This window comes from Meleagris gallopavo, chromosome 2 (assembly GCF_905368555.1).
Source record: "Meleagris gallopavo chromosome 2, MGAL_WU_HG_1.1, whole genome shotgun sequence".
NCBI classification, from domain to species: Eukaryota; Metazoa; Chordata; class Aves; order Galliformes; family Phasianidae; genus Meleagris; species Meleagris gallopavo.
In genome coordinates, this window is record NC_139405.1 from 20820773 (window position 1) to 20845757 (window position 24985).

General features: G+C 41.0%; 1 long non-coding RNA gene across 1 annotated transcript in view; it reads right to left on the reverse strand.

Annotated features, from left to right (window-relative positions):
- LOC109365902 (uncharacterized) overlaps window positions 1-24985 on the reverse strand; it is a 197710-nt gene that overhangs the window by 13179 nt on the left and 159546 nt on the right. The window contains exons 6-7 of the long non-coding RNA XR_004158802.2: window positions 24357-24467; window positions 9533-9629 (exon numbers count right to left, since the gene is read on the reverse strand). This is a non-coding gene — a long non-coding RNA (uncharacterized LOC109365902). The remainder of the gene's footprint in view (window positions 1-9532; window positions 9630-24356; window positions 24468-24985) is intronic.

Genomic DNA, 24985 nt, shown 5'->3' on the forward strand with positions numbered 1-24985 from the left:
TCTGCAGGGAGAGAGCAAAATTGACAATAGTCTTCCAGGCAGGCAGCTGGGGAGATGCAGCAGGTCTGGAAGAGGGAGGAGGGGAGGTTGAGTGCCCTGGCGCTTTGCCGGCCCTGCAGCCCAGCTGCCTCCCCAGCAGCCAGGCTAGGGGGAAGGCGAGGAGGAGGAGGAGGGAGCGGCAGGCGCGGGGTGTCCTGCCTGCAGCAGCCTGCCGACCGGGCTCCTGCCGCTCGCCCCTTTCGGCTGGCAGCTGGCAAGCCTCAAGAAATTCCAGTTTGCTTCCTTTAAAAGAGGCTTGGGGTTTTGTTTTATTTTATGGAGAGTTCTTCTCAAGAAGAAAAAAAAAAAAAAAAAAAGAGAGTAAAAAAAAAGAAATAATAATATTTTGTTTTTCCTCAATTTGAAGGGGAAATAGGGAGGGATTTTGAAAATGACCATTTTTTCACAGGGAGGAATTTCTGTGATTCAGCCAGCTCTACCTTATGCCTAGTATACTCCCAGAAAAAAATACATACATATTCTTTTCTTCCACAATCCATACATTGTTAAAAGTACAGTGCAGGAAATCAATGCACCTTTGTGAAGGCCAGCGTAAGAGCACCACTGGCCACACTGCCCTGCCAAGCCCTAGTGCTGTCTTTACCATCAGCATCCTATAAAGAGTCCCAGCATCTCTGTGCCTTTGCCCATCAGTGAGCAATAACCAAAAAGGAAGTGTAACAGGATAGATAAGCTATAGTCTGATGCCATTTGGAGTGTCTGCCAGATAAATCCTAGAATTCAAGGATTTTATGGTGTTGGTCATAGACGTTTAAGTACAACACATTGAATGTGCCTCGCTATAACATAGATCATAAACTGGCAGCTGAGCCCATTTCAGGCTGTTTTGCAGACTGCAAAGCCTCTTCCATTGTGTGTTTGTATGTATTTCTCACCCTTCCTGAGGGTGTTCAAGTTATCCCCTACTTAATCCGCCCTGTCTACCAGCAGTAGAGGCTCAGCTACAATTATGGGAGGAAAACATATAGTCACTTCCTGACTCTCTAAAAAGTGTTTAGCCCCAGTAATGAGTTCTGGAAGGCTTCCTTTGAGATTTCACATGCAGAAACACACACAAAAGCATTCCTGCTGCTGCAGGACTCATTATTCTTCAGATCCTATGCAGATATTTATAAAAGAAAAAGACTAAGAGTTATGAAATCTTTGAATCATTATGTTCAGAAAATCAGCTAGATGATATATTTCAACAAGAACTCTTACAGAAAAAAAAAAAAATTGTATTTGTCTGCATTCCAATAATCCATCCACGATTATCTTATAGATGTGACACCGGTATTGATGGAACACCAAAATGTAAAGGTATCAGTGCAGAACAACATCGGCAGAGCAGAAGAGTAAATATGATTTCTTTAATAGTAGTCTCTTATTATTTTAGAGTGTGGGCTTTTCAGATAATTTATTAATGCTAACAAAGATGAGTGATTTGGAGGCTGCATATTTTTTATTTCTTATGAGTTATTTTATTTGATAATGTCATTAAATATTAGAAACTATAACAGCTGGTGTGTTTATCCTTACTTGAGTGTATTAACCTCTTTAGCCCTTTTTTCCAGAAGAAGGATTCAGCATTACAGATTTGACTGTCAGCTGCAGTGCCTGGCGGCCCGTTGGATTGGCATCCTGACAGAATCGAAAGTCCAGTGCTGCAAGTAAACATGGATGACATTGCAGATAGATAGAACTGGCTGACTTGAGGCACCTGCAGCTGTTTGCACCAGAATAAAAGCAAAGGTTGTGGTTGCCGGAGTGGAAAAACACTGAATTTACCTCTAGTAATTTTGCTTGGGAATTTTGCAGCCCCTCCCCCCCCCCCTCACCTTTTTTTCCTGGTTATATATTTTGGAACCTTTCCACTAAAAGCACATTAGGCTGAAATACCTCCGTGAAAAAATCCACCAGACACAAGAGGGCTTTGCAGCCCGCATTGCCCCCTTTTCTTCCTTACATTCATTCAGCAGTTTCCCCACTAGTTTCTCCCTGGTAACAACCAGTCCTCCACCGGGTGAATACTGGGTTGCAGCAAAGGATACAAATCCTAAATAGCCGCAAACAATTCTTAGCAGCTGATTTTTTCAATCTTGAATAGCCAGAAACACTTCTCAGCAGCTGATTTTTTTTATTTTCTTTTTAAACTTGGCATTTACACAGAATGCTACAAGTGACAGAACGACAGCAACCTAAGCCATTTTGTTCTGCAGAAAAGCTCTTGATCTCTTAAGTGTTCCTGCTTCCTGGGACAGCTCCCCAAAGTCCTTGGAAACGAGGAAGGCAGCACAGGAACGGAATAGCTGCTCTCCCTAGTACCCTGCGATCATTCAGCACGGCAAATTCTGAGCCAGAATATTCATTTCTGTAACATCGCAGATCTCAGCGTGCTTTACAAACAGCAATTAATTGCCATAATCCTCGGTAAAGGTATTAGACCTAGTTCACCAGTAGATAAACTGACGCACAAAGCGCTTAGGGGACTTGCCCAAGGTCACCGAGGCCCCACAGCCGTGCAGCAGCGGGGTGATGCAGAGCTGTGCCCGGCCTGGGGAGCAGCAGCCAAGCGGGAGAGGTGCGCAAGACAGACAGACAGGAGGTGTTTGATGGCTGGTCTTTTCCCCTATGCCACCTGCATCCCTTCACAACATCGGATCATTTACATTTTGAAAGAAAGTGTATTCTTTTTCATCGCGGGCCATTGGTGAGCCTCACGCTACCTTTTGTGCGGCACCCCCGCTAGCAGAGGTGGCGGAGTATCAATCACAGTTCTCCCCGGGGTCATACCTTACTATGCTGGCTCTTGATCAGAAAGAAGCAGATGGTTATTTACAAATAAAATAACCAAGACCTCAAGAAGGTTGGTGGTTGTTGTTTTTTTTTCCCCAAAACCCTCCTACAGATGAGGCCAAAATAAGGTAAAGTTGCTCGAGTCCCCTTCTGCCAGCTCTCAAGGTCACCGCCTGTCCTACCAGCACGCTTAAATGCGTTATCAGTTAAATTTGCCAAAGAAAACGTGTGGCACCTGACAGAGTAGAGTTGCCTTAGATTATTCAGCGGCTTTCATGAGAATCTGGCACTTAAACCACAATGTGAATTACCGCTAGATTATTGTGCAGGAATATTGTTATCTGCCATACACTATGTGTTTGTAATCAGTTCTTCACAAGCAACGCACAGACTGCCTTTGAATCTTTTTCAGTAGCCATGGTCACCCTCCTCCTTTATTTAGTGTTAAGTGTTATTCACTTAGCAGTAAAAAATGAACAAAAGAGAAGAAAGCAGGTGCTCTAAGTTTACTCTGCAGCCAGCTGTCGGGAAGACACACTTACCTTATTTATTTATTTTTGTGGAACATAAAGAGGATTTATTGAAAGCGTTTGGAAAAAAAATATGAACCATACGTTCAATTGGTCTTTTCTGTAATCAATAAGGTTACTGAAGCAGAAAAAACTATAATGAGTTGTCACAGAATCTGAATTCCCATTTGCCTCCATTTATATGTATTCAGGCAGAAAATCATCACGGAGAGTTGAAGTTGGGAAGCAAGGCCAGGCTATGACTCCTTGGTTGGGTTTGTTTGGAATTTACCAGGTAGCATTTGACCAACAGCTTGCTGAGTATCGGGGCAGGTACAAGTCCCTCTTTGGGGCAGGATAAGTTACAGTCACAGATTTCCTTGTATTTCCAAAGGAAAACCTTGGTGAAGTGCAGCTGACCTTTTAGATGTCCAGCCACACCAGTGTGTCTCTCTGGGATGGCTGCAAATTTCTTCTCTCTCATTTTTTTTTTATCTAAGGCTACAAGGGTCCCCAGCTCAAATGCAAAGGAAAACAGAGCCCAGAACACAGATTAAAGATGGCAGTCCTAAAGGTGGCTGGAGAAGACTTGGCCAAAGAATCTCAATGATTTTCATGTCCTCCATTCCTTTCTAGTACACTGTGAGAATGTTGTTAAAACAATTGCCAAAGCGTATGAAAAAAGGAGGTGCAGATGTGCTGGACCACCTATTCTAGTGCTAGGATCCCACTCTCCAGAGTGGTGAAGCTTTGTCAGATTTGTGCTGGCCTCTGTGCACCAGAGAGTCAGGTCTTCATGCCAGTGGTACTGGAGGCAATGCATGGGTCGAAGGTCCTGTACTAAATTATGAACAACCTCATTCATGACCGTAAGCTCCACATGTCAAAATTTCGTGGAAGGATGTACATCAAAATATTTAGCCAGAAAAATCCTGTCCTCACTTACACCAAGGGCCATCATTGAGGAATGCTGGATTTAAGGCACATTCTATCTAAAATCATTTTGATCTCTCAAGTCACTGCATTCAGTTTTTAAAATGTTGTCGTATTTCATGGGCTTATAGTTCATGTTGTTCCTAACCTATATTCTACTAGCTATTTTGTCTCATGATTCTCCAGTTATATTGGAGACCTGCTGAACAACTATTATTTCTAAGAATATATTTATATTAGATAGAGAGATGATCTAATCTCAAATTACATAGAAACATGGGAAGATGGGCAGAAATCTACCCCACATACAAGATCAAGAAATTAAGGTATCTGAATTTAGATTTCTACCAGCCAACACAGTAGCTTTTAAAGCACACGTTCCTGATCATTTTCAGTTAAAAACTAAAAACTTTTCACTTGCATGTTTTCACTTCTTTAAAGAGAAAACTTGAAAAATTCCATGGCAGACAGCTTGCATGAAACATAAAAAAACCAATAGGTCATCCAAAGCAGTTTAAAATGGAAACTTTCTGTCCAGATCAAGGCATTGTTCAATTTCTCTCATTCTCTGAATGCTTATGAAGGGTACCTTCTCCATCATTACATCATGTAGTTCTTAGACAATGGGGATTTAGACTTTAATCTAGAAGATTAAGTCAAAGAGAGAAGAAAATTCTTTCCCCGAATGGTTGTTATCTCTTTTCTGTTCCTCTTCTCAGTCTTTTATTTTCTTCTTTGATTTATTTATTTATTTATTTTAATCCAGTCACAGAATTGAAACAGGGAAAATACAGAACATTGCCAAAATCACATAACTTTTAATGGTCTTCCTGTTCACTTAACCCCACATCAACAGTGTGACCTTTCTATCCTGAACCATGAACCACTAGGGTGGGGAGACCACAAGCAGGGTAGATCTGGCCTCACTCCAGAGCCTATTGCACAAAGGAAAACGTGGGATGTTTTGTGGGATATTTTTAAAAACATTGGGTGTCTCTTTCAATATACTTGTACTCTAATTTTGTGGAAGCTGGCAATAGATTTATTAATCAGTCTGCACCCATCCCCAACAAGACTAAAAACAGAAAATTAGCACTTGGGCAATAAATCTTACTCAAACTCTATCTATTATTCTAGTCTATATTTCTTGAATATATCCTAAATTTTATATGACCTTCATGTTCAGGATATTTACACACTATAAATGTATTTGTCCTGCAAGTCAGGGAATTGTAATTATGGTTAGCAGGAAGGAAATTGAGGAATAGCCAAAAACTTAAGGAAAAAATTGTTAAAGGCATTCTAGCATCACAAGACACAGAGAAATGTATTGCTAGTCCAGAAGGGACAAACATGATGATCTTCTCTGACCTCTTATACAACTCAGGCCATATAACTTCCCCAGATCGGTTCATTTTATGTAGATCAAATCTTTTACAATAACATTCCATCTTGATTTTAAAATTTCCACTGGTAGAGAAAGTGCCACAACCTGTGATAATTTTTTGCTCTAAAGGTTAATTATGCTCCCTGAGAAAAATGTGCACCTGATTTTTAATCTGAATTTGTCTCTATAAAATTTCCAACATTCAGAATCTGTTATTTCACAGATTGAAGAACCTTCGTTTTAAAAACTACATTCCCCATGGAGGCAATTAGTGTGGGATCACCTCATTTAACTTTAAAAACAAAAAAATGAAGTGTCTTGGTTTCACCTAGCATTTGGGGATCCCCTTGTAATCAACTGAGAGCAAGAGGCACTATCAGAAGGCAATTAATGGCAGCTATCTCTGTATGGGGTTAGTTGCCCACTGGAAATATTAAACTTCTGCACTGAATGCATAAGTATAGCAAAGCAGCAAGCCTAGATAATATTCCTGTATTAAAATACAGGATGGGGAAAATTGGACAAAACAAATCCCATAATCATGATCAGCTTCAGTAGCCCTCTGTTTGCTGAGCAATACATCGAATTCATTAAGCTCTTCAAGACAAATCACCTCTTCCAGTTCCTCAGCACTTCCTGGGGATCTTCTCTCAATGCTCATCAGCTTATTAGCATCCTCTTGGTGCTCAGACTAGGTGTCACCACCACCACACTGCACTGGCACTCCTGATTGGCTGATTATCCACCCATGAGTCCTAAGTCTTTTAAAAAGTCACATCTACTACAAGTAAGGTCATGGGCCTACCTTCGCTGTTTCTAGATAGCAAATATTAGAGTTTGGCCAGTTTGCCAAAATATCATTCTTATTCTCTACAATCAACACATTCACTTTACTATTGCCTACTCTCCTAGTATTCACATAGTCTGTAGGTATTACCTGCAGAGATTGCCATTTTTCTCTTTCAGAATATGGTTAGAAATGTTAAGCAGTTTTGCATCCAAAATGATCCTCTGCAGGGCTCCAATAGAAGCACACCTGCTTAATGACACTTTCCCATTTACAATTACATATTGAGATGTACCAATTAGCTATTTTTTAATCCATTTGATGTTTGCTGCAATGATTTTGTACCATTCTCATTTCTTAATCAAAATGTCAGCTGGTACCAAGTCAAACGCCTTACAGAAACCCAAGTACATTACATCAGTGCTATTACCTTTCTCAACCAAGCTTGTAATCTCATAAAAATGATATCAAGCTAGTTTGACAAGATCTATTTTCCACAAACCCATGTTGAAAGGCATTAATTATATTACCTTCCTTTAATTCCTTATTAATCAAGTCTCATATCAGCTGTTCCAGTATTTTGCCTAGGATCAATGTCAGTTTGACAGGCCTATAATTACTCAAGTCATCCTGTTTAACCTTTTTAAATATTGGCTTCATATAAGCTTTCTTCTTACCTTCTGGAACCTCCCAGGGCACAAAGATTTGTTGAAATCATCATTAATGATTCAGAGAGCTCCTTTGTTAGTTCTTTTAAAATTCTTGGTTAGCTTCTGCAGCCTCCGCTATGGCCATATATCACTATTGCTGCAAAAGAGGTCTGGAAGATCCACGAGATCTTCCAGTAGCCAAATACACTCAAGTCTGTCAGCTAGCAAATTGCTTGGAAAAAAAAAAAAAAAAAAAGGAAAACCACCAAAATATGAATCCCCATCTCCATAGGCTTTCAAGGCCAAGTTGGATCAGGCCCGGGCAGTCTAATCTGGTGGCTGACAGCCCTGCCCATGGCAAGTGGGTTGGAACTAGATGATCTTTAAGGTCCCTTCTAACCTAAGTCATTCTATGATTCTGTGTGACTCAATGTTTCTACAAATCCATTTTCCCCACTCTCCTCCAGTCACTGTAAATACCATTTATTCATGTGAGAGCATCTAAATCCAAATGACCACTTGCCTCGGAGCCCTGTTTTGAATAATGTAATGAGATGATAAGACGATCCCACCTCAGTCTCACAAATAGTGACTGGCAGGTACTTCCAAGGAGTGTCACAAATTTTTTCCAAGAAGCACTGCTAGTACTGCAGTACATGCCTTGCCTTACACTCTCTGTTGATATTCAGCACCTTTTGCCTTTGATGGCACAGAGGTTTCCCTCCATAAGCATCACTGCACAGCTGAGCCTCATCTGGGCTGTGGATGAACCCCAGCAATCTGACTAGTTCAATTAAGTTAGAAAATACTTGATTTGGATAATTCTTACATGGGAGAAAATAGATTAGCTTCCATATATATTAAATACTGTCTAAGAAAACAACAATTTACAAGGAAATGGGAAAAAAAAGTTGCACCTCTTATTATTCTTAATACAAAAATATTCCCCGTACAAAGTTGTAGGATATGTTTTCAAAATACTACAACTTACAAATGGGGTGCAGAAAAAATATCAGTAGTTTCTACTGCATTATTGCAATAATGCATTATTCTACCGCCGTGATTCATAAAAATAACATACGTGCATCCTGTTTTAATTCTTAAATGCTCTCATTTAAGTCCACTTTTACTACTCAGAATACTCTGTGTTGTGGATACCCAGTGAGCCAATCTCCTGACCAGCCAAAGAGCAGGTATGTCTGTGCTCCCACCCCTATGCACTAGCAGCCTCTATGCAGCAGCCAGGAGTGTTTCTAATTCTAAGTGTGCATGCCTAATTTAACTTTGCCGGTAATTTAGCTAAGTTGTGCACTGAGATTTTTTTGTGAACAAGTAATAAAATGCATGGACAATTTTCCTCATAAACATTTTCTGAGTTACTTGCATACCATCTGAATTCTCTACATGTTCCTTCTAAAAGATGAAACCCCAAAAGTTTTTGTTTCTGTTGGTTTTGGTATTTTGTTCAGGTATCCTTGAGATTAGTTAATGAATTAATTATTTTCTAAATTGCCCTGTGCCAATGCAGCTCACAGACAGAAAGCATGAAGGTACGGTTGTTTGAAAAGCCAACTGAAATATGCAGAGCCACCTCAGACATGTGTGTGTATGTAATATAGATATAGATCTACCTATCTGTACATTTATGCATATGTAGACATATGTCATTCAATAGGATTATTATTCAATGGAGAGGAAAAAAATCACCACAAATTTAGAAGGGAAATACTACTATAAAAAGAAATCTAAACTGATTAACGTTTTAAAATAAATCTTAACAGATAGAACACTTTTGAATTGTAAAGGTGTGTTAAGTGAAAGAGAATGGCACTAAAAGCATCGTATTATTAAAGAAAAAAAGAGGCATTCTCTTAGCTAGTATTGCAGATCTGACTGCCTCTCTGCAAAGAGATGCAGTGGGGAGAACCATTACAGGAATGGAAACAAAAGTGATCTGACGCATGGGCGTCCTCCCTTCTGTACTTCAGATTTGCTCCCATAAAGATGAGTAGAAGTGTAGGAATCAATATATGTATAGAGCACATGGGAAAAATCTGAGACTCCTAAATAAACTAATGTAGTAAAATTAAAACTGAAAACACAACTGTTTTACATACCATTACATAACATTTAACCTATGTAACAATAAGCAAGGAGTGCCAAAGGTGGTCATGGGACTAATAATGACATGAGCTGAATTATCACCAGCAGTTATAAAAAATCTGTGTGAATACCAAACATTGTAAACTAGGGAATCTTCTCTTTGGAATCCATGTGCGACAGCTTACAATTTATTTTTTTTTTTCCAGAGCAGTTTTGTACCATCATGTCTAACTCAACAAACTTTGTACTCATCCAAAACTGTTTCCTACAATTCCCACTGCTCATCCAATGCCACATTGCTAAAAGTATGCAGTTACCTGACAGGTACCTGTTGTCAGAGCCAAAATCATGGAGTATCAGCACTCAGCTATTGAAAGAGCATCATTAACACCACTGCAGCAGTCAGCTCAGGGCATTGCCGGTACCTGGAGATGGAGCAGACCACGTTGTGTCAATGTTGGCACTTTCTTGTTTACAAAATGCATCAAGTCACAAACAAAAAAGTTGCCATTTTTTGAAAGCTTTGTTTTGGCAATTCACACATGTGGGATAACAGTCGCAAGTCATAAATGTCATACGTTTGTCACCAGGATTTGAAGAAATCTGCAGGGTTCCTATTTGGATGCAAATCCCGGTAGTGAAACCTCCTGTGATTCACATCAAAAAAACATTGAAAAAGGGTTTGATTTTGGCAGCTGCTGTCAGTGTGAGATTCTTTCAACTCCAGCCATCCTGGTCTGGGGAAGGCTCTGTGTCTTCTGCACTGAGGTCTTGGCTGCTGTCTACCTGCATCACGTCTTCATAACTTAGCTAGGAAATCGGAAGTCTGTGCTAAGTGTGTCCTTCCAAGGCAAGCTTTATTGACTTCCAGAAACTGTTAGTTCTTTGTGACAGACTAACAAAGTTTGTTTTTTCCTGCAAATTCGTCAGAATAATGAGATGTGTCAGATTAAACATTTGCTTTTTGTCAAGTGCAAACTTTATTTTTTAATGTTTAAAGTTTTTTGGGGCTCCTAGGAAGAACCAGGTTGGCAGCCCAGGCTCATTTCCACAAATCAGCAACATTTGGGCTGCTACCTAAGGATAGCTCCTTTGGGGTCTCATAGCTGCTCCACATGTGGTGGAGACAGCAGGGACTGGTGGGCAGTGCTTCTACAACCTTCAGCCCTGGGCCTCTCACAGGCTGGCACCTACCTGCATGTAAAGGCAGAAATCCCACTGCACCTCTGAGAATTCTTTCCAACTGCTGCCCAAAGAGTGTGGGTGCTCCATCTCTGGAGGTGCCCAAGGCCACGGATGGGGCTCTGGGCAGACTGGTTGGTGGGGAGCACCCAGCCCACGGCAGGGGTGTTGGAGCTCAGTGATCGTTAAGATCCCTTCCAACTCAACCATTCTATGAGTCTATGATCCTTGTGGGTCCCTTTCAATTCAGAATATTCTATGGGGAAAAGCAGCAAGACATGGGAGTCTCCATAAAACACCTCTCATCCAACAGATGTTTACCTGTTTGCATGCTGCTTATTCTTTCTCCAAAAGAAAATGAGATGTTAAAGAAAACAAGTTCAGTTCAGCTCAAGTTTCCTCCTCTCTTATTTTCCTTGTCCTTCGGGCTGGCACTGTTCAGCCTCCACATTCAAGTGCTATGCCTTTCCTCTAGAACACAGTTAAGAAGCTCTCACATGATCATTTAAGTGCACACTTTACTTATCTATCTTTAAGAACACAAAATAGACACAGGAAAAAAAAGACGATGTCTGTATGCTCATTAAAACACTTCCAGCCCAGGACAAGGATTTGATCAAAAGGATTCCTGCCAATGGAAGGGCATGCTGGAGCCATTGTAAGAAGTTGTGTGCGAGCGTCCGCGTTTCTTTCCTTTTCTTTCTTGTGCCCTGTCCCTTCCACTGCTACCTCCGATCCTTTTTCTTCCAGCTGGGGGAATAGAAGAGATTTCACTTCCTTGATGACAATCGTGTCCTTTGAGCAGCCAAAGCAAAAGGCACTTTGAGTTCAAATGAGACCGTGACATAAACCAATATTAGCCAAGACCAACACATGTTTATTGTAATATAAGTAACCTTCATTCTGATCAGCAGGTTTTCCTCACCCCACTGCAGTTTTACTCATTGCCTCTTTTATTCTTCCAAAATGAATAAATGAAATGGCTGCACATTTTTATTCACAGCAGAGGGTTTTAGAACTTCAAATCAGAGAGGCGTTTTGATTTTAGAAATAAACTCCAGAGGAAACAGTTTCAGCCAGAACTTTCATATATTTTTTTTAAAAATCAGTTTAAGGTAACATCAAAACTCACCTTTCCAAAAAAATGAAACCTCACAGCATTCTTTCAATCCAAATTAAATAAAGTGTAAGCCCCGTGTCCTCTTCCTTCATATTTAGAGGGAAAGAAAACTATCCTGCCCATACTTTAATGGTTTTGTCTGCAAATCCTAAATGCTCTGCTGCTGCAAATTTCAAATGATCTTATACAGCCAAAGTCTCTTTGGTGTCAGCAGCTGCCCAGGTAGCAACACAACCATGAGAACACTGCTGATCAGAACAATGAATGCCTGATCTACAGATGTCATATCAAGGCAGAAATCTTGATGAGCATTGTAGTGACATTACAAAGTGGATTACAGATGCTGTATCTGGGTCAGAGAAGGAGTTATTTCAGTAAGGTCAACAAAGTGCTTCTGACCAAACTTACTTTTCCACATTGAGAGAAAGAGACGCTTTTGTTTGTTACTTCACGTTACATTTAAAAACAGTATTCTCTCTGCACTTCTGCGGCAGTTTGCAAGCAAAGCTAAAAGAAAGGCAAAATAACCCTGTACCAGGGGCTGCATGATTTCAGGGGCTATGTACACCTCCTTGCTCTATTTCTCTGTCTGACTGGGGGCCCAGCCACTGCATCCAAGGCTCTCAGGTGTATTTACATGTTCATCATCACTTCAGAGAAGATTCTGAGCTATGTGCCTGTAGGCTCTGTCCCTCAGTTTCTCCCTGCCTCCATTCCCAGTCTGATCTAGTGCTTGGCAGCCCTGCCCATGGCATGTTGGAACTAGATGACAATTAAGGTCCCCTCCAACCTGAGTCATTCTATGATTCTGTGATTCCCCACCCAGAAAGAGTTATGACAGTATGACTTCCTTGCTTTCCAGATATGCTAGATATTTGGGAAGAAAATGCAGCTAGGCTCTAAAATCCTCAGGTACTTCAGCTCAGAGGTTGTGCAAGTCCCAAAACACCTGACTTCGGATGTGTGGGGCTCTGTGTGGTGAAGATCTCAGTGTACAGCACAAAAGCTGACTCACCTTGAACCATCTTTCCCAGAAATGAACAGTAGCCCAAAGGCTAAGGTAACTTATCTACATGGCAGACAGGAGATAGAGTTGTCCTGTTCTGGGAACGCAGCATTTCAAAGCTTATGACACTATGGATACAAGACAGGGACACCTGTTAGGGATTAGTGAGATTTTTTTTCTCAACTTTTTCTTCCCTTTTAATTTTAAATAAATAAAGAGGTACTCAATAGAGGCATTGGGAATCCTAACACCACAGGTCTGCTCAACAAATTTATAACTGAAAGCTACAATTAACAAGATTGCGGAATTCAAAAAACAACATATCAAATTGAGAAGACCTGTTTGCGAGTTTAAATAATTGAAAATAAATAACATTGTTTATTTTTCTTGTTCTATCCTATATACAAAACCTGTAAAATCTTATAAAGGTAATAAGAAGTCTACAGTATGCTTATTTTTCTGTGATGACAGTAGACTTCATGCCAGAGTAGTGGTATACATAGATGAGACACATCAGACTCCTGAGGGGATGATCCTACACATATGAAGGACAATTAGCCTGTTGACTTCTGCAGGCTTTCCCTCAAGCTAAAACCCTCCTGATGCTGCATTGCTTTCTTTAATGGATAATTCTGAGCAAACACCTTTGTTTTAAATCATTGTTAAGGTTACGTGAAGAATAAGTACATTGCTTTTATTGTATGGTTCTTATTCTATCAATCCATGTGATCCACGGTTTAAATGGGAAAGTAAAGCACCCCCCACTTTATTAAAGCTTTACCACACACATAAATAACGGGCACAATTTGTTTCCATTAGGAAGATAAGCTTTCTTCAAAGCAGTTCACTATTTAAGGCTTTAGATTTTCCCAGCACTTGCACAAGGTTGCAACAAACCTTGACTTATTTACAGAGAGATGTTGAGTGGAGATAAAACCACTTAATAATCCACCAGTTCTTGCTAAATACATATTCCTTCCATGCCCTCTCTGAAGGCAGGTAGGGTAGCACTCTCATTTGGCATATTCCTAAAGTACTTGGCTATCCCTTTATTTTACTGAAATCTCTTCAAACCAACAGTTCTGATAAATAGGCTTTATGGCTTTTCTTAACAAAACAATTCTGAAAGTGTTTAGGGTTAAAAACAAAACAAAACAAGACAAAAAGCCCTTAGGCATTCATTTGAAAATAATTACACACTAACAATGGAAAAGGGAACAACAACAGCATAAGCAGACCAACATGTGCCTCTTTCAAGAAAATCTGACCAGGTGGCCTCGGTAAGAGAAAAAACTTCCAATTTTTGGAACTTCTGTCAGATCTGCAGCAGTTACAATAACAACCAACTGCCCCAAATGCCCCAACCGTTGAGAAGAAAATATTCCCAATCAATAGGAATACCTGACATCGGCACGTCTGAGTGCATTCCAGCTTTTTGCTATGTTTGCTGACAAGGACTGCACTTCAGCAGATACACACTCACAGTGAGGCCTGACCTAGTGAAGCTGATACGTTGCCGCAGGGACCCCATATGTATTTATCGGATTTTTCCCTTTCTTTGTGTTTAGCTGTCACTTGAATGACATAAGGTTGCAGGTTTTTAATTAATTAATTAATTAATTGTTTATTGAAGTGCACATTCTTTTTATCACTCCATTTGGTGCAGCTCTCAAGAAGTCTTGCATTATCTCTCAGCTCACATTCCCTCAGAAACATGCCACTACAAGTTGTCTTTCCAGCCCTGTGCTGGTGCACAGAAGGCAAAATGAAGTCTCCACCACGTTTCTGCCTTAGTACTCTAATCCTAGTTCCACATCACTGCCTCAGGCATTTTATTTCAGCCATGGCACACTTTTGTCATAGAATCATAGAATCCTTAGAGTTGGAAGGGACCCTTAAACACCACCTAGTCCAATTCTACTGCAGTGAATAAGGACACCGACAGCTACAGCAAGCTGCTCAGAGGCCCCCCAGCCTAACCTTGGATGTCTCCAGGGATGGGGCATCCACCACCTCTCTGGGCAACCTGTGCCAGTGCCTCACCACCTTGATTATAAAACAACTTCTGTACATCCAATCTAAATCTCCCCTTTTTAATTTGAAACCATTTCCCCTCTCTCTTGTTCCCATCAGAGTACTCAGCCCCTATCCCTGCTGCTAGGACACCCTGCATTCCATGAAGAAAGAAATCTCCCTAACATTTGCTGTCTTTCCATCTTTTTTCCCTGGTAGGATTAGTAGTGGTGAGACCTTACCTTCTGTGTGCTAAAACAGGCATGCTGGAGGTGAAATGATCAGTGGGGCACTGTGGGGGTCTAAAAGTTCAGAAGTGAGAGTTTTGACTTTGACTAACTTCAGGACTCTCGCATTAATTAAGAGGTATATTCCTCATGTGCCACTGCTGGAGACCACAGCAGGTGAGGCAGACTTCTGACCCTAAAGGAGTTTGTGCCTCTCTATTAAGGCCACAGGGAACACAGTGAACACCTGGAGCGTTAGTCATTGAACACCTTGCACAGCTCCCTCCCCACCGTTATTGCCCTTGCCATTTCCCTGAGGAGAAGTGCATCTGTCCCTAAGTGAAGTGAATCTAAGCTCCACGCCTTCCCCTCCAAGCAGCCGGCAGTGAAAGGAGAGCAATCAGCAGGCTCTGTTTGCAGACAAGGTTTGAGAAAATCCCTCTCTGTCCCTTCCCGCAGGCTCTGCACACAAGAGCGCTACACGGCAAACAACAAATACAGCGTTAGTCATTTCCTCCTCGCTGCCAGCTGCCGATGGTTTGCATAAGAAGAACCCTTGGACTTCAGGTTATTTCTTAAAACACCTCTTGCCCCCAATCTCTGAGCAATCACTGGCTGGAAGGGTGCCTGCTAGGCCATGCACTGCTTCCTGCAGTGTCAAACCACCTTCTTTACATCCACCAGCCCCATCTGGCCCTGCAAGCACATACACTTTTCCCCACCAGCATACAACGTCTGAGCATCCCATTGATATCACATTTTGAAAGCCTCATTCCTACATTGTAGTAGTGTGGATCCAGGGCAGAAATCAGACTTAGCTGCTTGTTTTGCAATTAATTCTTGGGTTGCGCTGGCATCTAAGAATTTCAGTTATGGATCAGTAAGGCTAAGTGACAAAGGAGACAGACTTTGCCCTCAGGAAATAGTGAGTCAAGTCAGTCAAGTCAGTTGTCTGATTTGCAGTTCATTTGCTTTGGCATGAATGTGTTTCCTCAAGCCTTCCTTTGTCTTCCTCAGAGAAACATGTTCCTGAAGAGGCTTGGCATTGAATTCCTTGACATGAGAGCCAACACCTCAATCCTATGCTTTAGCACACAGTATCTCTTTGATTGGATGAGAGGGAAGGTTCAGGTTGGATATTAGGAAGACTTTCTTCTCAGAAAGTAGGGCTGGGCACTGGCATAGGCTGCTTGGTGAGGTGGTGGAGTCACTGTCCCTGGAGGTGTTCAAGAAGTGTGGAGATGTGGCACTGAGAGTCATGGTTAATGGGCATAAGGGCACTGGGTTGATGGTTGGACTAGATGACCTTAAAGGGCTCTTCCAACCTTAGTGATTATATGATTATACCTTGAGAAGATCATTTGTCCAAAGTTTAACACTTCTTTAATCTCTTCACAACCAGGTGAAACACCTCCCCTAGGTATGTGTGAGGATGGGCAGCAGAGCCTACAGGGCATTTCCTTGAGGTTGTTTCCCACTGTGGAGTGGGAACAGTCATAGTGGAGACCTAAGGTGTCAGGATGACAAGGGAGATCTGATCCTGGAAACTTGTCTGGGAAGAGCAGCACAGTCAGCACAGTCCCAGGCCCTCCAAGCAAGCAAAGAGCACAAGGGAGACTCAAAACAAAACAAAACAAAGCAAAACAAACAAAAAAAAGGAAGCGCCAACATTTTCTGTAGTTGACACCATCACATAATAAGATTCTTGAAAGACAGTGAGGGTACAGCACAAGTCACTCTTATTTGTTTCTTAATCACAGGGTTTCTAGGACCATCACCAGAAGAACAAATGAATGTTAGTGGGGAAATGAGACCCCAGATCTCAGATGTAGAGTTTGTCCTGCCTTTGGCATGGGCTGACTCTGAAAGACATCCCCAGGCACTTCATGTGAGATCCATGTCCTTCACCATGCATCATTTTATATTTTGCCAGGCTTTGAACTTTCCACTTCTGCACACTTTCCACACACTTCTGTACTGGATATCTCTTCCTTCAGTTGCTTTGCTTTCTGCCTTCTTAGGGGATCCACATAAGTTTTCCCTTCCTGGTGAGTTTATTTCTGGGATTATGTACAACTCTTAAGCACTATTCTCATTTAATCTACTCTAAATACATATGTTTCTTCTCTATCACCACTCTCTGCATTACTTGCCTTTACAAGAAAGACAAGGCTAGCTTATACTCTGCTTGTAAATCAGTCACTGTTTGAAAAATCTATTCTGATATGGAGCTAGCTAGTGGGAGCTTTCTAATTCTCGTTAGCACTTCATTTTCTCCCCCCTTCATCCCCCACCCTCCCCAGCACCACAGTCCCAGGAAATTATCATCTGCCTCTGATTCTGCTCCCTGTCCTCTAATGTGAGCACACTGAGGCAGTGAATCCATTAATGTTTCTGGCTATGTCTACCTGTGCTGTCAATAAATCATATTCACCGTATCTCCTTCACTGACCCCTTGTTCCTTACATACTTGAGCACTTTCTTATTATTTATGTTAACCTCCTCTGCAATCTTATTGCATTTTTTACCTGTTCGTGCCTTGTCACTGTTTTACTGTCTCATTTTGCAGTCATGCTCAGAACCTCTTTTTAATATCTCACATGCAGCACTTTTCACATATTTGTTATATATTTGTTCATTAATCATTGGGCTTGGACAAAAAATGATCTTCTCTTGTTTCCCTTTCAGAGCTAAATCACAGATCTCTCCATCTTTGCTTCCCTCTAAAATACTCTATCACTGTTAATACCAGAATATAATTTGCATCTGAATCTGAGCTGATCATGGGCTTATAGTCCTTACCCAACAGAAAATTAGCTTGCCAGGAACAACAGAAGTTAAAATAAAAAATGAAGATAAATGAATATGTGTTTCCATGCTGAAACCTGCCTGCCAGGCTCCTCTATTCAGTGGATATTGCCTCAGGACAGTTTTCTAGGTCTAAAACAATGAACTCTACTTCTAGGATCTATAGTTTAACATATTTGTTTGTTTGCTTAATTTGAGGCTTAGTCTGTGCTTTTTAAGGGAATCATAAAATCATTAAGGTTGGAAAAGACTACCAAGATCATTTAGCCCAACCACTGACCCATCACCCCCATACCCACTAACTATTCCCCTCAGAGCCACATTTCTATGTTGCTTGAACACTTCAAGGGACAGGGACTTCACCATCTCCCTTCTCTTTCTGAGAAGATTTTTTTTAATATCTAACTTCCTCATTGCAGTTCTTTTTGTACCTCCTCATCTCTACGTGCATGTGGAAAGAGTAGGTAGAATTTTACACACAAGTAGAGATACAGAAACATGGAAACAAACAGAATGAGCTACCTTTCATAATCCAACTGATGATTCTGACAGTGTTGTACTAGACCTAGAATGTCTAATATATCAGAAGAAAGGCTATTTTCACAGTATTCATGCCAAATTTGCAGATGCTAGCCTTTGTAACCACCCATGCTGCTGAAGGCAAATGAGAAGTAAACGCATATTCGAAAGCATGAGGGAGTATCCTAAATATAACTCCTCTGACAGCATTATAGGCTGATATGTGTTTTGATACCCACAGAAAAGGGCAGCTGCTCAGTGTCATGCTAATACTGCTTTTGTGCGAATTAACTTTCCATACTGTATGTTCTAACTCTTTTATTCTGATATTCTTGTGAGTTTGGGAAATACTCTTTGGCTGCATTACAAGTATAGCTGTGCTAGGGACCACTATTTTAAGTGGTTTTTGTGTGTGTAGACTATAATATATTATCAGCTTCTGATACATTTTCAAATACTATTGTACATTCTTGACAATACGTGATCAGAAAGCAATGGATAATTTTGTACTGTATGTTCATTAATATATGTAAGTTTCAGGAAGCTCTCTCTTCTGTTAGATCTCTCCTCATATTGATTGGTAAGCAATAAAAGGGGAAAAATTTACAAGCAAAAAAAGTTTCTTTCTAGAATTCACTGCAAGCCATTCAATTATATGATCAAGCTGAAGCAATGTTGTTCTTCAACACTGATATTTGTTACTGATAGGTGCTGAAACTGCGTGCACAAGACAGCCCCATCCCATACAGCCAGAAGCCCTGTGGATATGGAAGGAGGTAGGAGACACTAGTTTGAGACCCTGCTTTACCTACCATAACCAGGGATGCCTTCTAACCTAAACAGTGGCCCTGATATTGCAGGCTGAGTTTAAGTTTCATCTGGCTGCTTCTAGATGCCTTCAGTGCAGACTTGTACATCTGAATTCATCCAGACTGCCTTATGGCTGCTGGAGAAAAGCAAGATATTTTAGCACTCAGTATTTAAACCCTAAGCATGACTGTTGCTCTCCATCAACTATAAATGGAACCAAAGAGAGTGAATGGGATGGAGAGGTCTAGCCTGTACAACCTGCAGCTGAAGAAGAAGAACCCCGCTGACCACTCAGTCAACTTTACAAAAGGAGTCAGCTTGAAGAGTTGAAGCTCATTCCAACACCTGTAGTTACAATCAGCTGCCTGAGCCTCTGGCTGCCTTTCCCTGATCCTTGCTGCCCTGTTCCTCCAATGTCATCTGTGTTTCTCTGCTGTGTGAGGACCTTTTCACATTGAGAATCTGCTGTGCAACCCCACTTGCTTTTATTGCTCTAATCCAAGTTCAATGAGACACCTCACACCTGTCAGCTCATTCTCCAGAAAGTCCTTGCCAGGTCATGTGCTCATATTGTAGTTATCACTGAGTTTTTTTATGTTGTCCTTATATATACACATTCTCACAGAAAGCTTCATGGGCTCGGCCTGTGCTGGGAACTACCAGGTAGTTCCCAATAATTTCCTTAAATAGATAGAATACTAGTATTTCTCATGCTAGGGTCATATCCTGTCACCTGTGAGATGTAGCTGTTTAGTCTGTCCTTTTTTACTACAAAGTTAGGATTTTTTTTCCTCACTTTCCACAAAAACAGACGGGATAGATCCTCTCTTCCTTAATGCTGTCATTTCTTAGCCCAATTCCATCCCCTTTTATTCTCACCTCTTGGGAAAGGAACTCGTTTTCTTTTGTGCTTCTATTTTTACCACAGAGATACTTCTTTCTTCAGATTGTTCATGCCACAAGAAATGGAAAGCTATATTTTAGAAGCTCTGGAGCATCAATTGATATACCTGAGAGGGACAAGGTGTACAGGTATGATTATAGCTGCCAGGGACAGCCAGAGACAGCCACATAATTTAGAAGAGTGTTAGGGCTGCTCTAAAACATGCAGGTGTTCATGACCCCCACCAATCTCTCCATTAGCTAAGGATCATTGCAGCTATTAGCCTCTGTTGCCGTATTCCCTCTTCGGGATGAATCAGGATGAATTTCAATTACTGCTTCACTCCCTTCCTTTCCCCCTTTATGGCTTCTTTCAAGAACTATCCCCTATCACATTTCAAAATATTCCAGTCAAATTTCATTAGGAAAAATTTCATTTGCTTAACTCCTTTCTTCTTATGTCAGGAATGTTTGTGTTGCCACCTCTTGAGCATTTTCTTTCTAATGATAGATGGTGTCATTGGATCCTAAATACTCCTCAGCTTCAACTTAATTGATCAGACTTGGCACTTTTCCTAGAATGAGGACCTGAGTAGCCTCAGACTATGCATGCTTGGCTGTTCAGCAAGCTATGTGAGATGGCGATCTTGCATTACTTCTGGAAACCCATTCCTCTGCCTCACTTCTGCATTGTGGCTGTCCCAATCAATAGCTGAGTAATTAAAATCCCTCATGATCAATGTTTTAGCTGTTTTACAGATTTCTCTTATCTGTTAAAAGATTTGCCAACCTACTTTCTCAGCCTGCCCTGGGGGTCTGTAGCAATATCCAGGAACAACATGATGGCACTCATTGGCCTTCCTCAGCTTCAGCCCAGACAGCCTCTGCTCTAAAAGGCAAAACGTTTGTAGCATTTCCTGCTTGAGATATGGATATATACTGCCGTCTCTGCACCAACTGAAGAACACACCCTGACCCCTTTAATAAATTTTGCATCTCCATACTTCGTTTTCAGTCCCTTTTAGCTCACACATTCCAGAAATATCACACTTAGCCTTGAAAACGCATATTTCCAATTGGTGACCTTATTAATATGCTCACAGCATTTGTATAGCAGATATTTTCTCCTCTCACCTTTGCTTTACATTCTCATTATCTCCTACAATGACAACCAGTGGATACATTGCTGTGAGATCCATGCATTCCCTCCTTTAAATTCTTCTCCTCCCACACCACTAATCTAAAAAAATTGCTAGATCATTTCCTTATTAGTGGACAATCTGTTTGCTCCCATAGGGCTGGGAATAAATATGGGCCATCTCTCCATTGCTATTTTGCTTTTCCTGTGTTATTGTTTATAATTCCCCAAATCTCTCGCATTCTCCCCCCACCTCAGAACTATTCATTTATCTGCAGTAAAGTGAATCACTTACATACTAGAAAACACCATTATGCTGCTTTCTTGTTCCTCTGGCTAGCTGAGAAGCATAAGGCTTTCTGTTACAATACCTGCATGCTTCTCTCTATATCATTTGTACAATCACCACCAATTATGTTAGGCTCTTTTTAAAGCTATCTCATCTGCTTAAGCTACTGACTAAAAATCCCCTTCTTCTGGAAGCATTTGACTTGCGTGTGTTTGTGAGAGGATTTGGTATTTTAAACAGCAGTAACTATCCGCAACATCAACTCTGCTATCAACGCTTCTCTGATCTGATTTTGCAGCAGATTTCCCCATGCTCATTTCATCATTTTGTGAGATCCTGTCTTCCGAATCGTTAAAACTCTGGAAAATGCACTGGGCACTGGCACAACCTCCCATCTCTTTATTACACTTCTTCCCTCCCTTACTACCTCTTCTCAGCTGCCCAGCCTCTGCCCTTTATATCCTCCTGCTTCTGCTGGAACAGGGCTGCTTCTCCTGCACAAGGCTCTGCTTCCAATGCACTCATCCTGCAACTCGCTCACAGCTGGTTCTCCTCCTCCTCTGTCACTCCTTCGGAGTATGAAACCAGCCATCTGTCATCAGTGAACCTCTCATATTCATTGATCTTCCCCAGCACATCAACCTGTCTTTCTAATTCCACTCTCCAGTTTCTTAGTGCTGCAGCTAACTGGCAGTGCACATAATATACATGTGCACACACACGGTATTTTTCTATCTTTTCCAATTCTCATATTCAAAATACACATAAGCTGAAAAATCACTTTAACTTTCAATTTCTGAAGCCAGTGCAAGTAGAGGATGATTGCAGTCTGATTACAGACAAATTGCACACTTACTGAAGTAATGAAGAAACAAGAACCCCCAAATACCATGAAGCATCACTGGTTATTAAAGAGTTGCATTTACGAGGAACTGTGCAAAGCCAATCCCTACCGCTACTCCACAGTGAGTTACATAGCCTCTCTTACCTCCTAGTATGCAGTGCAAGTGAGGTACAGAAGCAAAGCTGTGCCATCTCTGTTCCCTCCTATCCCCTCTCTGACAGCAATTCAATCCATTCTGACACCCTCCCCAACTCTGGCCAGCTCCATGTTTGCACTTTGTCAGCTCCTGGCCTGCGTTTGTATAGAGCCCAGCACAACAACCTCATCAATAGTGCCAATAAGAACATGCAGTCACTGTGAAGCTGTTGCTCTCACAGTGTAATTAAAGCCAGGAGGAGATACTACTCTTTCCTGGTTTACAGCTTTTTTCGTTTGGAATTCTCCTAATAGCTAACGCTTGGATCCAAACTATTCTTGTTCCACTAACTCAACCCCAGAGTGCTCAATAGGGAAATCAGCCTGGCTAAAAGTTGTGCATGGGCATTTTGGTTTCTTGGATCTATTTCTCTTAAAGGGTGTGATAAAGCCTCTTGATTTATTTGTACAGCTCTGCTGAAACCAGACACTGGGATGAGAGTGACTTCTGTTCTTGGGCAGCACAAAGGCATTTATGTTTTCAAAACAAAATCTATGAAAATGTGATCCATCTTCTTTCACTTGCCACTAAATCACACTGCAGTCTATCTGGTGTTTTCCCTACAACAATGGACGACAACAGATTAATAAAGTCTGCGCAGGCAATGCAGCTCACAGCAAACCTCATGAGCCTGTTTGTAATCACTGCAAGGTTCTTTGTCAGCCTGCTTGCTGCATATGGACATTATATATCCGAATGCAAAAGATCCCTGTGACATTTTACTAGAAGATATTTATTTCACGTGAACCGTGACTGATTGATTGATTTTTAAGACTTAGATATCTTATCTGATTTTAATTTTTTCCCCTCAAAATGCCAAAACTGATTAAAACGCATGATCATCTAATCTTTGTCAAATTCTGTCAGTATGGTAAGTGTTCTTTGCAAAGAGACAAACTGGAATCTTACACTATACTTGCCTTACATCCTCTTGATTCTTGGACTTAAATGATATCTACAGAAATTGGGAATATGTTTATTTGATATAATTCTGTTTATTTAAAAAGTATACAAATAAACTCTCGTTCCTAAAAGAAGTTGCAAGAAAAAGTACCTTCCTATTCAAGAACTCAAGCTTGCCTCTCAGCAAGGCTTTTGGCCAAAGGTCCTTCTCTTCTCTCTTGACTTCCTTCCAGGGCTGCCTCACCCTGCTTCCCCTACTTCCCATTGCACTCCCAGCCAACATTTGCTCAACACTTGTGTCCTTTCACTTGCAATCATTGGATTATTTGCCCTGCATGGATTCAAGTTGATTGGCTTCCTCTGAAGCCTAATACCTTAGGCAAAGACTTCCATTGTTTTCCTCTATCTTTTTTCATAACTAAACCCTTTCGTTTATATAGCACCAATGATACGTGGCTAGCAAGTCCATTTACATTAATGAGGTCAGCAACTGCCTGCAGATGAAAGACAACTTGATTGCAGCCATTAACAAATTCCAGCATGACAAAAACATATTTTAAGTGAATGTTTTAGTAAAAGGTGCTGGATTAATATTTCTGTAAATTGAAGTTCTCTCTTGACCTACAAAGTTGCTCCTAAGCATGCATTTTGTGCATTTCATTCTTGTCACCTACTCATTTTTTGGCAGCCCTGACAACCAATGTGAGGCATCCTGACTTCTGCTGTTTGTCTCCACATCCATACAACTTTTTCTGTGATGTGGCCATAGTTGTATCTTGAACTGAGTAAAGGAACTGGTCTGGCTGAAAAATAACAAGACAAATAACAAGTCTTTTCAAGAAAATCACTTTTCTGAACTGGTTCACCACTCTTGTCTGGGAACTTGGCACTGCAATAGGACTGCAATCTTGCATATGGCACTATGGAAGTTTTAGCTCGTCAGTCAATTTTACTTAGTCATATCACTGTAGCTATTGCTTCTTCTTCCCATGCGAGCCAGCACGTGATGGATTCTGCTAAAGACATTGACATGAGCTCACTAGGAACCTGAGAGCTTCCACTTATTTCTAAAAGTAGTTTGGTAGTTGGCTTTGGTTTAGACTAAATTCAGATTTATTTATATCTGATTTCTTATTATAAAAAAGTTTGTTTTCAAATTTCTGTTCTCATGTTGAAGATCAAAAGCTTCTGACATTTCTGCTACAAATTTCCTACCTGAGAAGAGTCTAATTTAATTCCAGTTCCTTCAGAAAGCCTGAGGTGAGGAGTCAGTTTCTGTGCAGTCACACACTGCATACACCATCACTGACAAAGATTGCTCCACACCTGCAGATGTAATAGTGAAAGAATGAGGAAATTTTGCAACAAAATACAAACAAGACAACCAAAATAACAGAGAAAACAATCCTTAGTCATGTCCATGATTATCAGAGCCATTTTAAGCAAAGGTAACGCACAGTTACCATGTGTGCTGCTCACAGAAATACCATCCATTTCTATACCTCATCTTTTTCCATTGGCTGTGTTGAACTTTTTTTCAGTCAAAATAAACAAGAGTATCAAAGAAGTTACAATTGGTCAGACAAAACTTTTCTCAGCTCTTGCTAAGGTCTGAACTAGATTTGCTGCTGGGGATGAAGACCAAGTGCTCAATTAATTTGCCTAATGTGGAAAGCTCATGCCATGGGTGATGCTGTAAGGTATTCTGTCTGGGCACTGTTGCTCCAGAAGGGTCTGAGTCTCTGCTAGGTCCAGTATCTGCCACATTAGAGCAAGGCTCTCAATGTCTTTGAGTGATGTTCTAAGGACACTGCAAGATGCTGTGGCCTTGCAGTTTTAATGCT